The 15,881-nt window shown below is 49.8% G+C and overlaps 1 protein-coding gene, 1 long non-coding RNA gene and 1 other non-coding gene across 3 annotated transcripts in view; all 3 read right to left on the bottom strand.

The window, feature by feature from the left end:
• NINJ2 (ninjurin 2) overlaps window positions 1-15,881 on the bottom strand; it is a 94,959-nt gene that overhangs the window by 11,206 nt on the left and 67,872 nt on the right.
• LOC117090731 lies at window positions 8,845-9,707 on the bottom strand. The gene is made up of 2 exons (XR_004440117.1): window positions 9,376-9,707; window positions 8,845-9,250 (listed from the first exon to the last, which is right to left on the bottom strand). It is a non-coding gene; the product is annotated as an uncharacterized LOC117090731 (long non-coding RNA).
• On the bottom strand, window positions 12,560-12,619 carry LOC117091206. The gene has a single exon (XR_004440314.1). It is a non-coding gene; the product is annotated as a U7 small nuclear RNA (small nuclear RNA).

The following is a 15,881-nucleotide window of genomic DNA, read 5'->3' as shown; positions in this document are numbered from 1 at the left end:
GGTCGCTTGCTCCCTGCCCTGTGCTGGCCTTGGCATTGTTGAGACCTCTTGAGACGGCTCCTTCTGCTGCCCACTTTAGCACATGGACCCCATCTCCACAGGCCTGAGTCCCCATGGGGCCTAGCTCAGCACCTTGTTCACAATAGGTGCACAATGAATGATGATTGCATTGAATTTTTATGAGAGAGCTTTTTCAAAAAAGGCAAAAGTCAGGTTTTTTAAGGGTGGGGCTTCATGCACAATGGCTTCTGGGTGGGGGAGAGAAATTTGCGAAGTGAATCTTTGCTCTTAAAATAAACGCCCCCACGGCAGACAGAGCTCTTTTTTCCCTAGATCCTGCCTTTGCTCAGCAGTCCTGAGGGAGCCTCAGGGAATGAATGACTGGGGCTGGAAGCTGCAGCTGGTCTTCAGGCCAAAAGCTGTAAAAGCTCAGACCCCTGAGGCCGTCTGTCTGGGGCAGGCCGCATGCAGGCTCCCTGACTGCAGCCTTCCTCTTGCCAAGAGCGGTGATCTCTCCCTTAAAAATCAACAGTCTTAATCCACGTCGGGGTGGGGTGTCTTTTGCGTGTTATTCCAGCAATAACAGGTAACTGGTCCAGAAACCTCCTCCGAGCCCTGGGCACAGTCTCACTGCGAGTTCCAGCCCTTGCCCGGAGCTGCACACTGAGGCCTAGGCTGCAGCGCCCAGAGGCCACGTGGGGAGCGGCGTCCCGGAAGGCCTGCGGCGCTGCCGTTGCCCACCAGGGGGCGCCAGGAAACAGCGTCCGCCAGCGCGGGCGTTCCCCGGGCTTTGACCCCTTTGTGATATGGAGGTGCACGGGTTTCCCTCCAACAAAAGGGGGCCATAGCTTGCAAACAGAAGCAGGGCGTGTAGGGAAGAACAGGAAAGCAGGTGCGTTGAAACGGGAGCTCAGAGGGGCCTGCTTGCTTTTTTATTTTAGTTGTTACTGTTTTTTGGAGACAGGGTCTTGCTCTGTTGCCCAGGCTACAGTGTGTGGCCCAGTCAGAGCTCACCACAGCCTCAACCCCAGGGGCTCCAGCGATCCTCCTGCTTCAGCCTCCCAAAGTGCCAGCACTGCAGGCGTGAGCCACCCCCGCCGGCCTCCTTGCTCTTTCTTAGGGAGCAGTTTCCACCTCCCCTGCAAGAGGTCACTTTGTCAGTGGCTTTCAGAAAAGACTGTCTTCTCCGGGTTCAAAGTTAATCATGGATTTACCCACCACACAGACATTTCCAAAGAATCGATCTGCTGCCTCTCAATATCCACCCTAAGCAAGAGCACTTTCCCAATCAGCGCCTTGTCCTGGGCCTTCCAGACCCGTCTGGCCTTTTGCTCTTTGCTCTACGCCCACTTCGGCATTCCCCAAGCGCCCCCAGCCAGTCTCTGCTGACTTCAGTCCTGCTCATCCCTCAAGGACTAACAAAATTGCTAAAATGTAAACAGTGGTAATTAAATAACAATAATGCTGTATGCCAGGCATGACTCCACAAAGCAGGTATGAATACGGATGGACTCCGGTTTTTCACCATCATAAGCGATAAACTTTACAAACTGTACTTCTAGTATCCACACAACCACTCTCTTTTTCACTTTCAGTACATTATTCAATAAATTACAGAAGATATTCGGTACTTTGTTATAAAGGAGGCTTTGTGTTAGAGGATCTGGCCCAGCAGTAGGCTGGTGTAAGTGGGCTGAGCATACTGAAGTTAAGCTGAGCTAAACTATGAAGTTCAGTAGGCTAAGTGTGTTAAATGCATTTTGACTTATGATATTTTCAACTATGGGTTTATCAGAATCTAGCTCTATCATAAGTTGAGAAGCAACTGTACTCCCATGTATATACATATTTTTTTGAGACAGAGTCTCGCTGTGTTGCCCAGACTAGAGTGCAGTGGCATGAGCTTGGCTCACTGCAACCTCCATCTCCTGGGTTCAAGCGATTCTCCTCCCTCAGCCTCCCAAGTAGCTGGGATGTAGTTCCATTCTACAAGTGAAGAAACTGAGGCTCAAAGAGATCAAATGCCCAAAGTCACCAGATATTAAGGGATGGCCCCACTGTCTAAATCCTAAGCCTGCGTTTTTTTCTCCTATATACCAGTGGTTCTCCACATGTGGTCCCTGAAGTAGCAGCAGCAACATCACCTGAAAATTTACTAGAAATGAAAAATTTTAAAATTTTTGTAGAGATGGGGTCTCACCATGTTGGCCAGGCTAGTCTCGAACTCCTGAGTTCAAGTGATTCCCCCACCTTAGCCTCCCAAACTGTTGGGATTACAGGAGTGAGCCACTGCACCAGGCCCTGAGATCACCCTTTTATTTTTATTATATATTTATTTATTTATTATTTATTTATTTATTTTGAGACAGAGTCTCGCTCTGCCGCCCAGGCTGGAGTGCAGTAGCGAGATCTCAGCTCACTGCAAGTTCTGCCTCCTGGGTTCATGCCATTCTCCTGCCTCAGCCTACCGAGTAGCTGGGACTACAGGCGCCCGCCACCACGCCTGGCTAATTTTTTGTATTTTTAGTAGAGACAGGGTTTACCATGTTAGCCAGGATGGTCGTGATCTCCTAACCTCGTGATCTGCCCACCTTGGCCTCCCAAAGTGCTGGGATTACAGGCATGAGCCACCGTGCCTGGCCTATTTTTATTTATTTTTTTTTAAGACAGGGTCTCCCTCTGTCACCTAGGCTGGAGTGCAGTGGTGCAATCATGGCTCTCTGTAGCCTCAAACTCCTGGGCTCAAGGGATCCTCTTGCCATAGCCTCCTGGGTAGCTGGGACTACAAGTGTACACCACTACACTACATTTTTACAACATTTTTTGTAGAAATGTGGTCTCACTATGTTGCCCAGGCTGGTTTTGAACTCCTGGCCTCAAGGGATCCTCTCATCTTGCACCCTCAAAGTGTTGGGATTACAGGCAGGAACCACTGCACCTGGCCGAGATCATCCATTTTTTAAGTATTAGAGCTGGACTTTGAACCCAGGCAGGCTCTGGATTCTGTGTCCTTAACTGCTACAGCCCTGGAAGCATAGGCTGTGTAAGTCCCTCAACGATAGGGACCAGTGTCCTTAACTGCTACAGCCCTGGAAGCATAGGCTGTGTAAGTCCCTCAACGATGGGGACCAGTCTAAAATATTTACAGATAGCATATCTAGATCATTCCAGAGAGGAGTGAATGGATCAAAACCATCTTTCGAACCAGCAGCCAGAAGCCCCAGCAGCTCCTGTCTCCCCAGCCCGGTGCTGCCGGCTGCCGCTCCTCACAGATCTGTTAGGGTCTAGCGCTTTTCTTCACAGATGCTTTTCATGTCCTCACTCAGAAGCACTTAGAGCCTCTCTTGTTTTTACGGAACCTTAGATTTTGTGGTGGAGCCTAATTCCAGACAGGAAACCTAAACACAGGTAAGTGGAAAGGACTTTCAGAACAATTATCATGAAGCAAAATATCAACATTCCACATAAGGGTGTCTATGAGTTTTGTACGTCCTCACCAGATTATTCATTTCCAAAAGGTGAGAGTTATTTCCTCGGGATTTAAGGCAGTTAGAATAAGAAGCAATGAGAGCTGAGCCTACCGTCCCTGGCTATCGTCCAGGTGAGACCTCATGAAGTAGCTCAGATCTGACAGTGAGATGGGAAAAAGGGAAGGTGGTGAATTTCCCACCCCACCCAGCCCCACAGACAGCCTGCCAAGATTCCTGTTGAGTTCAGTTCCGCAAACCTGTTTCCAGCTCCTAGCTTGAGCTAGGCACCTAGGAGACAACAAAGATCTCTGCCTTCCCAAAGCCCTTGTGAAAGAAAACTAGAATCTTGGGACCCCCAAATTCACTCTGCCAAAGAGAAAGTGAAGCTTAGACATGGAGTCACACAAAAAAAACCAAAACCAAAAGACAAAACTGCCTTCCCTGTGTTCCCAAACAGCAGTCATTTCACAGGCTTACTTTACCTTACATAAAATGCGGATTCACTGAGCCCAGGACAAATACATAACTGAGCCGCCCCCACTCCCTCTTTTTCACACGTAAAATGCAGATTCATGGAGCACTAGCCGAGCCTCACAGGAAGGTAACCGTAGCCTTGCAGCCTACCCACCCTCCTTTTAAAACATCTTCCCCTCTTGCTTTGCTCTTTCCCTTTAAATATTGAAATTCCCAGAATCCTCATTGGAAAAAGCACAGGTCACAGATCTTACGGTGTTTCTTTTTTCTGAGTTCACCTTCAACCTTGGCAAAATAAATCTCTCATTTCAGTTTACATCCTATTCTCCTAATACCCTAAAATGACAAAGCTTAGCAGAGAATAAGTGTATAAAGGGGGAAGCCAGGAGATAAAGAGAGTGCATCCATCCCGCCCCAATGGGAAAAGCTGCATGGGAAAAAGGGGGCACCTAGCCTGGAGTGCTGAGTGAATGAAGGAGTGAATTAATGATGCACTTGTCAGCATGCACAGTGGCTCACACCTGTAATCCCAGCACTTTGGGAGGCCGAGGCAAGCGGATCACTTGAGGTCAGGAGTTTGAGACGAGCCTGGGCAAAATGGTGAAACCCCGTCTCTACTAAAAATACAAAAATTAGCCAGATGTGGTGGTGGGCGCCTGTAATTCCAGCTACTCCAGAGGCTGAGGTGAATCACTTGAACCTGGGAGACAAAGGTTGCAGGGAGACAAGATCACGCCACTGCACTCCAGCCTGCGTGACAGAGTGAGACCCTCTCTTCAAAAAAAAAAAAAAAAAAAAAAGAAAGGATCCATTTGTCATTCACTGTATTCATTCAGAAGAGACTTCAAAGGCAGGACCAGGGCGAGCTGAACTCCGCGAACCTCTCCTGTGGTGCCTTCTGGGGCTGCCCATCAATGGCTGTAGAACACAAACACCTCGACTGCACTGCTGACCCCCTCCATACACCAGTGCAGCCACAGTGTGGTTTCTGTGTCTGTGTGTGTGTGTCTGTGTGAATGAGTATGTGCCTATGTGTCTGTGTCTGTGTGTGCGTGAGCGTCTGTGTGTGTGCATGTGTGTGTGTGCATGTGCCTGTGTGTATTCATGTGTGTGTGTCTCTGTGCGTATGTCTGTGTGAATGTGTGTATGTGTGTGTGTGTGTTTGTGTGTATGTTTGTGTGTGTATGCATGTGTGTGTCTGTGTGGATGTCTGTGTCCATGTGTCTGTGTGTGCATGAGCATGTGTGTGCATGTGTCTGTGTGTCTGTATGTGTCTGTGTGTGTGTGCATGTGCCTGTGTGTATTCATGTGTTTGTGTGTGTGTCCGTGTCTGTGCATATGTCTGTGTGAATGTGTGTGTGTGTCTTGTGTATGTGTCTGTGTGTCTGTATCTGTGTGTGTACATGTGTCTGTGTGCAGGTGTGTATATCTATTGTCCCTGAGCTCAGCAGTCTCCTGGGTCCTGGCCATAGACCCATAGATGAGACAGACAAGGCAGGGTTACTGATGCATTGTCCGGAGGGAGCTCAGGGGGCCAAGGAGATCACAACAGTGAAGTCCTTGAGCAGAGCCCGGGGATCAAAGCCCCTCCTGATCGGTGGACCAGCCTGAATCAGCTGCCCCTGCCAGCTTCAGCCAATCCAAGGAGGTCTGGGCCTGGAACCAGCCTGTCTGGATTGCCCTGGTCCCAGGACTCAAGCCTTTTCGCTGCCAGCAAAGCAGGTCCAGCCTGGGTCCTCACACCGTGGCTCTCCTATTCTCTCTCATGATTCGAAGGTGGCCACTCACACATCCTCCCAGCGCCCACACCTGCACCTGAGCAGCAGCTCTGTGAAGTGGGCCAGGGTCTGGTCTGGGGAGAAGGTGAGTGGGGGAGGGCCGGCAGGCGGGTGCAGGGATCCGATTGTGCTGCAGGCCGCCCAACTCACGCAGCTTCGGGGCTCCCCAGCTCACTTGTCTATAAAAAGAGGAGACACCCCGCTCCTTCTCATGGTGAGAAGCTAGTATCTGGTGAAATAGGTGAGCTGCTGCCAAACTCAGCAAAACCCTCAGCAAATCCCAGGCGTTGTCTGACTCAGCCCCAAGGTGTCCTGAGAGCCAGATTCTCCGTACATGCTGAACTCGCAAACAGCCCAGCCCCAGAGGGCTTCCAATCCACAGCCTCTCCCTGGCTCCCTGCACTGACCCCATGCGCTGCCAGGCTCCCCGTGCATCCCTCTTCACTTCTTGCAGAGGCCCTGTGAGGGGAAACAGGCTCCAGAGGGGACAGAACTTACCCAAGGTCACATGGCTAGGAGATCAGAGGCAAGATTTGAACCCGAGTCTGTCTGAGGCCACAGCTCAAACTCCTCCCACAGCTCTTAGGCCAGGGCCCTGGGGAAACCTTTCGTCCAGTGCCTAACACAGAATTCGGCTGGGAGCGTGTGCTCAGGAGTGACTGAATGGATGGATGCAGGCAGGCAGGCAGGCTAGTCCTGCCCTTGGCGCTGGCCCAGATCCAGGCTAGAAGCGCCCTTTCCACAGAACAGGGTGATGCCCCAGGGCAGCCAGGCAAGTGTCAGGTCCCTGCTGGGCCCTCACCCTCTTTCTAAAAATACTAATGAGTGGCAGACCTCCAAGGCCACCAAACAGATATCCAGTTGCTCTCCGGGGTCAGTCCTTCACAGCCCAAGGCTGCCACCTGGCATCTGCTGCCTCTGGGCCTCCCGCCCGACAGCTGACCCCTGTCATCCCTGTGACTTCACTGCAAGGCGAAGTCCAGTTTGGCAGAAGTGGGGACTCCTGGGCGGCCAGGAGGCTTGGCCCAGCCTCGCTCATGCTGAACTGTGGGATGCCAGGACAACTTGGGGGTCTCTAACTCCGAGTCCAATCAAAGCAAACCCTTCTTTTTTGCTGGGGCTCCATTTCCACGGCCATGAAATGGAGGCAGTCAACTCCCGTAAAACCTCGAAGTGTGAGTCGCAGCCTGGCTTGGGGACGTGGACACTTAGAGCCAGGACAAGGAGTTGAGACCTGTCACTGCCCCTTCATAGCTGCATGGCTTGGGACCTCTCTCAGTCACCTACTAAAAATGGGGATCATAAGATTACAGAACAGTGATAATATTAACCTGTTTTTAAAGATCTATATTTATATACTTAGATCAATCTGATAGGATATGGACTAAAATATTAAGCATCATCTCAAGGCAATAGGATATCAGATATTATTTTCTTTTTTTGCTTCATCTGTTTTCTAATTTTTCTTCAATGAACATTTGGAGTAAAAAAACCCAAAATGTTAAAGCAACAGCCATATAATTAGTACTTAAGTATTTGTCTTGACTTACAGGAGAGTTTGAGAATCATGTTTATGATGGGTTTACAAACTGTACAGTTCTTTGCAAATGTAAATAGTTCTTATAATTTTCTCCAAGGGCATTTTGGAACTACAGGGATGGGGAGAGAATAGTTTCCTGGCCAGGTGCGGTGGCTCACACCTTTAATCCCAGCACTTAGGGAGGCTGAGGTGGGCAAATCACTTGAGCCCAGAAGTTCAAGACCAGCCTGGGAAACATCGCAAGACCCTGTCTCCATAAAAAACTTTTTTTGGCTGGACACAGTGGCTCATGCCTGCAATCCCAGCACTATGGGAAGCTGAGGTGGGCTGATCACCTGAGGTCAGGAGTTCAAGACCAGCCTGGTCAACATAGTGAAACCCCATCTCTACTAAAAATAAAAAAATCAGCCGAGCATGGTCGCACCTGCCTGTAATCCCAGCAATTTGGGAGGCCGAGGCAGGTGGATCATCTGAGGTGAGGAGTTTGAGACCAGCCTGGCCAACATGGTGAAACCCCGTATCTACTAAAACTACAAAAATTAGCCGAGTGTGGTGGCGGGCACCTGTAATCCCAGCTACTCAGGAGGCTGAGGCAGGAGAATCACTTGAACCCGGGAGGTGGAGGTTGCAATGAGCCGAGATTGTGCCTCTGCACTTCAGACTGGGGGATGGAGCAAGACTTCTCTCAAAACAAAAACAAAAAGAAAAACAAAAATTTAATTAAAAATAAAAGCAGACCAGGGGTGTGCTCACACCTGTAATCCCAGCACTTTGGGAGGCGGAGGCGGGTGGATCACGAGGTCAAGAGTTCGAGACCAGCCTGGCCAATATGGTGAAACCCTGTCTCTACTAAAAATAAAAAACAATTAGCCAGGCGTGGTGGCGGGCCCCTGTAGCCCCACCTACTTGGGAGGCTGAGGCAGGAGAATCGCTTCAACCGGGAGGCAGAGGTTGAAGTGAGCTGAGATTGCACCATCGCACTCCAGCCTGGATGACAGAGCGAGAGTCCGTCTCAATAAACACATAAATAAAAGTAAATCTTTCTTTTGCTAAGGCCCCATTTCCACCGCCATGAAATGGAGGCTCTCTCTGCAGCGACCTTCATCTGCAGGAGCCTGCTCACATGAGAGAACCGCGGCCGCCAGTGATTCTCTCCCCGCCATGCACTGGGCTCTGGTGCTGTTTGTCCTGGGCTCTGGGGCTCCGGGCTCCCCTGCTGCAGGCTTGTAACCCTTAGCGTGAGCAGATGGTAGAACTGCCCATGCCAAGACGGGTCCACACCAACTTCTGGAATAAACAAGGCCAAAGGGAAAGAGTAGGCTCGCCGGGGACAATCCCACACCAGGAAGCCCCATAATTCAACAGCGTCGCCCAGGATTTCAGGGTCAGTTCTGTGCTCATCAGGTAGGCAATGGTTGGAGGAAGGCAATGGTTGCAGGGAGATGTGAAGCCTGGACTGAGCACAGGCACAGCCACACTGTGTAGCACCCTGGCCTGCTCCGCGGATGAGTCAGCAGCGTCGATTAAGCACCCACTGTGTGCAATGCCCTGAACTCTGTGCTGAGATGATAGCTCTGTTTGCTTTCCAGCCAATCAGCAAATATTTATTGAGCATCTGTCTATTTGGGGCAAGTCAGAGTACAGAGGGCATGGCTCAGAGAGGAATAGCTCAGACGGAGTTTGTGATTAATGACAGGAATGGGTGCCAAGTGAGAGATACGAAGGGTGGAAGAGCAGGAGCGCCTCCATCCAAGGGCGTGGAGGAGGCTCTGTGGATCTCAGGGCCATCTCAGCTGGCTCCAGACAGACAAGAAGCCTCCTTCAGAGTGTTCTTCTGGTAATCACCGAAGCTCTGCCTAATAGAGGAGACTGGTAACAGGTTTCCAAATGAGTATTAATGTAACTCACAATAATTTGCGTGGCCCAGTAAAAATGAACATATGGGGCCCCTACTTCAAACCCATAAGAGTGAGCCTCAGGAATGAAGTCTAAAACAGGAAAAAAAAAAGATTCAGAATTTCAAGATGGCCAAAGCAGAGCATTAGACCAAATGCAGGACGCGTCTCAGCACAGGGCCCTCCTAAGCAGGCCCTGGAAAGCCAGCCCAGCCTACCTGGAAGAGCAGGAGATAAGAATTTGGGATTTCTGGTTATCAAGAGGATCGCAGGCCTTGGGAAAGCCAGTGACTACTTCCTTGTTTCCATCCTGGATCAAGGTCAGCCTCCCGAAGGTGAGATGGCCCAGCCAGATCTGGCTCTGTCCTTAGCCCTTCCCTCTGGTGGCCTCACATGATGGTGTCAACAAGGCCAGAGGCTGCTGGTTCTTCTCTCAAAAGTCAGGGCCAGGGAGCAGCGCAAAATGCAAAGGCCAAGGCCTTCACTGTTGGAAGGGGTGGGAACTGCTCCTCCCTGGGCAGCGCACACCCACTCAAAGGCATCCAACCTCAAAGTGCACAAGCTCCCATCCGCCGACAGGGCATGCGTTTCAGCCCTATGTCCAACCTTCCCGTCTTATAAGTCAGGACACAGAACCATCGGGACAAGGGGCGTCTCCAAGGCAACAGAACTGGACAAAGGCTTCTGTGGCTCCCACCAGGGCCCCTTCCCCAGCAGCCAGGTGCCCTCCTGTGCCCTCTGACTGGATGGTAGGGACCCAGGTGTGCGATCCCTGCGCAGTGACCTTCGCCTTCGGGGCCCTGCTCGCGTGAGAATCACCGCGGCCCACAGGGGACGCCACTCACTGGGCTCTGGTGTCGTGGACGGAGTTGAAGTTTGGGTGGAAGAGCTCACGGTCCCCTGCAGGCCTTTAACCCTTAGTGTGAGGAGATGGTAGAAGCCCTGCCCGTGCCAAGAGGGGCTCCTGCCAACATCAGGGAGAAACAAGGGCCAAAGGGAAAGAGTGGGTTCCGAAGCGCAGTTTCTCTTCCTGCCACTGAACACCTGTGGGAGGAGGAGATTCAGCCCTTCTTGAGGAGCGTCTCTGCCAGGGTTCAATAGTAATGGTCTAGAGTCCTGACCTGGGTCAACAAAAAGACTAGGGGAGCAGGAGGCAAGAGCCAGCTTACCAGGACGGGCTGCAAACGGGGAGGTCTGGATCCAGGGTGAAGCTGCCCCTCCAGAGGAAGCAGGTCCAGGAGCCCCGGGGAATGCAGACAGGCTGAACCCACAGCACAGTCGCCATGGCAGGAGCAACTCCCAGTCATGCGGCAGCAGAAAGTGCCCCTAGGTGTCCACTGTTTATTGTGCAGGACGGAATGTCTGCACCTGCCGTCTTACAGAATTTGCACAGCTGCCTGAGGACAGAAGCTGAGGCTGCATTGTAAGGATATGCCAAGGGAGCCCCAGAGGAATGAAGTCCCTTTCTTAGGGCTCTTAGGCTCTCTGACCAGTGAAGTTCTAGAGCTGGGATGGGAGCTGGGCTTTCCTAGTCTTGGTCTGATGCTGGTGGTCTGGCCTCTGACCACTCTCCATCTCACCCTGCCCAGTGCTGGGACATTCTTCCCTGTCCTGGGGCCTCTGTGGGGGTGGCCAGGGATCCCGCACATCATAGGCAGGTCACCAGAATTTGTAGAGTGGATTGAACACCCCATCCCCCGTGTTTGAAATGCCCTCCAGGCCCCTCCTGCCATCCACCCAGGAAGCTCTTCCTTCCATTAAGCTGGTTATTTCCACCACAGGGCCTTGAGGACATCTCCCACTGGGTCACTATCTGTCCTCTCACTCGTCGGTGAACTCCTTCAGGGTAGGAGCCGTAGTGTGAGGCTGGCACTTACTGACAACTAGCAGTTGTTTTATCCATGAAGGGAGGGGATGACCTAGCAGGCCTGCACTTTAGACCTGAAACGACAGCCACCACAGTCCCCAGACCCGTGTGTCGTCCTTCCACTATGTAAACTTAGATAGGTTTCCCCTTGAAAAAAACTCCCAGGATGTGAAAAGCCAAATCAATTTACAAGACGGCAAAATGGTGGAAGGAAGGGAAGGGAGAGAAGGGAGGGAAGGAAAGGAGGAGGAGCCATGTTGCAAATGGACTCCCCGCAGTCTCCTTCAAATAGTTCCCTTTGTGAATATCTTTCTAATCTTAGAATGAGGAAAACCTTTATAAGCGTGACATCAAATCTGGAAGCCATAAAGGATCAATGCATTTGACTGCATACAATTAAAATTAGTTGAATGCAAAATAATAATAGCATATCCCCTTATAGCGCTTATTTCATGTCAAACCCTGCACAGAACACTTTATACATCTGAAGTCATGGCATTCTCGTAACAATCCCATAGGGTAAGTACTGTCCTTATCTGAGGGACTCTGAGGTTAAGTAACTGAACTATGGTCGTTCAGCTAGTAAGTCGCAGACAAAACCAGGGTGACCAAGTAGCCTGCCTTCAGAGCGTGTGCTCCAGCCATTCCCTCGACCGCCACACACCACAAAAAATCAGGAGACAAAGACAAATGGGGGAAACACGGCTGCACAGAGCACAAAGGACTGATTTTCCTGAAGTCTGTGGAGGCCTTAAAAGTGAGTCAACAGAAAAATAGAGTACAAACAAGCAAGCCCCTGAAGAAACATCACGAATGTGTATAAGATATATGCATAGCCTACATGACTGCTGAAGATTTAAGAGACTGATAACACTCAGTGTTGGTGAAGACATGGCTAAACGAGCACTTTCACAGACTTGGTAGAAATGTAAATTACTACCAAATGTACCAACATTGTTACAATCATTTTTGTGGAGGACAATTTGACAATTATCTCTTAAAATTTAAAATAGTCTTACCTAGTAAGTCCACTTCTAGGAGCCTCCCGCAGAATAAGTCTCCCACAGAAAATGCTCTCCAAAGCTCAAAAAGATAAGCTATTCAATGCATCATTACTGACAATGTCAAAAACTGAGAATGAGCCAAATTGTAATCAATGGCATGTGGGCTAAATAAACTGGCCTACACCCACACAATTAAATACGACATATGTCTTTGAAAAGAGACAGGTGTTCTTGTTCGATCAGTAAAAAACAATCAACAAAATGAAACAAAACGAAAAGAATGAGGGATCCCCAAGTACAGATACAGAAAATATCTAAAATGTATTCAGTGGGGAGCGAGTTGGTAAGAACATGATATGATTCTATATTGGTAAAAACAAAGCAAAATATTCAGAGGATCTGCTTTATATTTCTATGCATTAGCATAAGCATAGGAAACAAACATGGGAGGAATTTATATCACACTAAGGACTTTCCCTTTCTTTCTAAGTTAGATGTTTTCCCAATTGTAGGTTTTTTTTCTCATGGGAGTTTGGTTTCAGTAAAAACCAGGAAACCGGCTAGACAAATTCTAAAAGAGCTGTAATCCTTCCAACTCTAATTTTTCACAACTAAGACATCATCCTTTTATAATCAGGAAAAATATAATAATGATGAAATTAAATGTACGAGAAATAGCAAAAACAAAAAAACAACAACAACAAAAAAAAACCCCACCCTTCCCTGTTTACTTCTTTGTTCTACAAGCACGTGCTGGGTATGCGCCTGAGTCCTAGGCGCTGATGTCTCAGGCTGGGCATGCAGAGACGAATCCATATGGCGCCTGCTCTCAAGAAACTTCTGGAATGGGGAACAGATGGTAAGTTTGGGGGAGGATTGTCTCCTGGGCTCAGTTTTCCTCCGTGGGATGAGGTGGATGGGCTGCTGTGGCGGCCGTCTCAGAGAGGGTGGGGGGCTCACTGTCAGGACCCGAGGGGCCCTCGGGTGTGGGTGGAAGGCAGAGGTGGAGCGGTGTGGGGCAGCGGATCGGGCAGGGGCTGGTGAGGGACTTAGGCTTTGCCCTGAGGGTGGCAGGGAGCAGTAGGAAGCTTTTCCTCAGCTAGTGGCATCCTTAGAGCAACACTTCATTTTTGATTTTTGTTATTTTTTGTAGAGATGGTGTCTTGCGATATTGCACAGGCTGGTCTCGAACTCCTGGTCTCAAACAAGTGGTCCTCCTGCCTCAGCTTCGCAATGTGCTGCAGCAGCATTTTAGCAGGAACATGATGGAAGCAGCTTGAAGGATGGGCTGGAGCGGAGAGCCGTGCACGGGGAGCCCTGCTGGGGGTCTGCAGCACAGCATGGGCAGTGGGTATACAAACGGGACCGCCCCAAGAGAGGGTGAGGAAATAGAACTGGCAGGACTGGGTGAGCGATTGGATGCTGAGGGTGTGGGAAAGGGAGGGGTGGAGGACGACATCCCGGGCTTCTGGCCGGTGGCAACATTGTGCCTTCGCAGTCTGAAAACGCACCCTCTGCGTTGCAGCCCCAGCAGGACTCAGTTGATGAACAACTTTCCAGGAATGTGGCTCTTGTGTAAAAGGGGCACCTTGGTAATCTGCACAGACACAGTTGCCTGGTGTGGATTACAGCAGGCTGCCCAGCCACTGCCTGGGGCACTCGGAAACCTGTCAAGGGCATAGTCCTTTGAGGCTGATGCTTCCTGCTGATCGGAGCCCAGGACACCACCACTTACTGTCAAGGTTATAGGGAGGCAGCAGAGAAAAGAAGTTCAGTGAGAGCGGTGCCTCTTTTCAAAACGGTATGACAGTCCCTAGGTTCTCTGGCTCCTGTTTCTGGATTCAGTGTTGTTAGGGCCTCTCACCTTCACGTGGTTTGTGTGAACCAACCGTCAGGGCAGTTTAGGTACCACAGTGTGTTGGGTCCTCAGCAGGATTCAAGCGGCCGGTGCCAGGCCTAGATCTTACAACTCCCGGCAGCATCTCCCCTCACCTCCTGCTTGCTGACAGCACTTAGCTGGGCAGAAATAGCCCTGCCACTCATGCCCAGCTGCACACACAACAGTCTGGGGCTGTGCACTCTCCTGATGCAGGGCCCTTTCTCCTCGTCATGGCTACTACCACCTGCTGCCGAGGACTGAGTGCTGACGCGTCTACTATGTTGGTCCGAGGGTTGGGGGCAATTCTGAGTGCAGAAGCCCTCTGGATGGGCAGTGCTAGAGGAGTTCCACAGAGCTGGTCTTAAAACCAGAAGCCTTTTGACTGAGCTCCAGGTCCCTGGAAGGACAGTGTCTACTGTGAACAGATGTCACGGACGGAGCAGTGCAGTGTCACCAGTCTGGCTTCTCTCCCCAGGTCTCTTGGGCACGTCTTATCTTATCATGCAGCTGGGCTGGGGGTGCTGCCAGGCTTTGTGGGAGCTGGCTGCGAGGGCCAAGGGTGTTTCTTCAGAGATATTTCCCAGGTTCTAGGCCTCGTTTGCACAGGAAAACCTTCTGAGAGAGCGAAGTGTCCAGTGGCAGGTATGGTATGTGACTTAACTAGTCCATTCTGAGCAAACAGAGAGCCCCCCGGCATTTTTCCCAGGTCACCCCCTTGCCCCTCCTGCTCTGCTCTGCTCATCCTTCCAACTGTTCCTTTAGCCTGAAGGCCTGGAGCCCCAGCCACCAGGCTGTAGCCAAACGCATATCTTGTTTGCATTCTTGGTGAACTTTCCATTAATCGGTGACAGATGAAAAATGGGAACTTTGAAGTCAGAATGGGGTCAAGTCTGGCTTTACTACCTGCTAGCTGGGTGACCTTGGACAAGTTAAGTTGTCTGAGCCGTTGTGTCCCCAAGTGCAAAATGGGGTAAAAGATAGTCCCTATCTCGCTGGGTCGCTGGGACAACAGTAGGAAACGTTATTTAAAATAGTTCGGTGTGTGCTAGATAACACGAGGGAGTTATCATTGCTGGAGGGGTCCAGAGTGGACCCGTCATGGTACATTCTTGTGAATATCCAACAAAAAGGTGTTGAACAAAAGAAGAAAGATATTGGGCACAGATTATGAAGAAACAGAATAACTAGCTTCTCTGGCCGGGCACAATGGCTCACTCCTGTAATCCCAGCACTTTGGGAAGTCGAGGCGGGGGATCACTTGAGGTCAGGAGTTCAAGACCAGCCTGGCCAACATGGTGAAACCCCGTCTCTACTGAAAATACAAAATTAACTGGGCGAGGTGGCGCATGCCTGCAATCCCAGCTACTTGGGAGGCTGAGGCAGGAGAATCGCTTGAACCCAGGAAGTGGAGGTTGCAGTGAGCCAAGATCATGCCATTGCACTCCAGCCTGGGCATCAAGAGTGAAACTCCATCTCAAAAAAGATAATAATAATATTCAACTACAGATTATTTGGTTAGTTGTAAGAACCAGAGCATACTAAGGAATGTAATCCAAGTTCAAGCTCTATTCAGGGATAAATACTGTCATTATAAAAAATAGTGAAAATAAGCAAACTGAAATTCATCTCAGAAAAGTTATGAAAAGAACAATTAAACACACCTTAGGAAAATAGCAAAGAAGAACAAAATTAAGATAATTACAGAAATTTGTGAGTTACAAGGATATCAGTAGATTGAGTAAACAAAACTATGTAATGGATTTTTTTTAAAGAAAAGTAAAATAAGTCCTTTCCCTAAAAATGCAATCAAGAAAAAAAAAATAGGGAAAAAAATGAATAGACAAAAGTAGAGTTGATACAGATGTTATAAATATAGTAGGAAAGAAGATATTTTTAATGGAAAAAAATCCAGAAATCTATGTTAAATATAGGAACCATTCTCAATGTATTAGGTTTATTGCAATACTGACTTGG

The sequence above is a fragment of the Trachypithecus francoisi genome, unplaced genomic scaffold, assembly GCF_009764315.1.
Source record: "Trachypithecus francoisi isolate TF-2019V2 unplaced genomic scaffold, Tfra_2.0 Lachesis_group11, whole genome shotgun sequence".
Taxonomy (NCBI): domain Eukaryota; kingdom Metazoa; phylum Chordata; class Mammalia; order Primates; family Cercopithecidae; genus Trachypithecus; species Trachypithecus francoisi.
The sequence above is the reverse complement of the archived record's forward strand: the minus strand, read 5'-3'. Positions and strand labels throughout refer to the sequence as shown.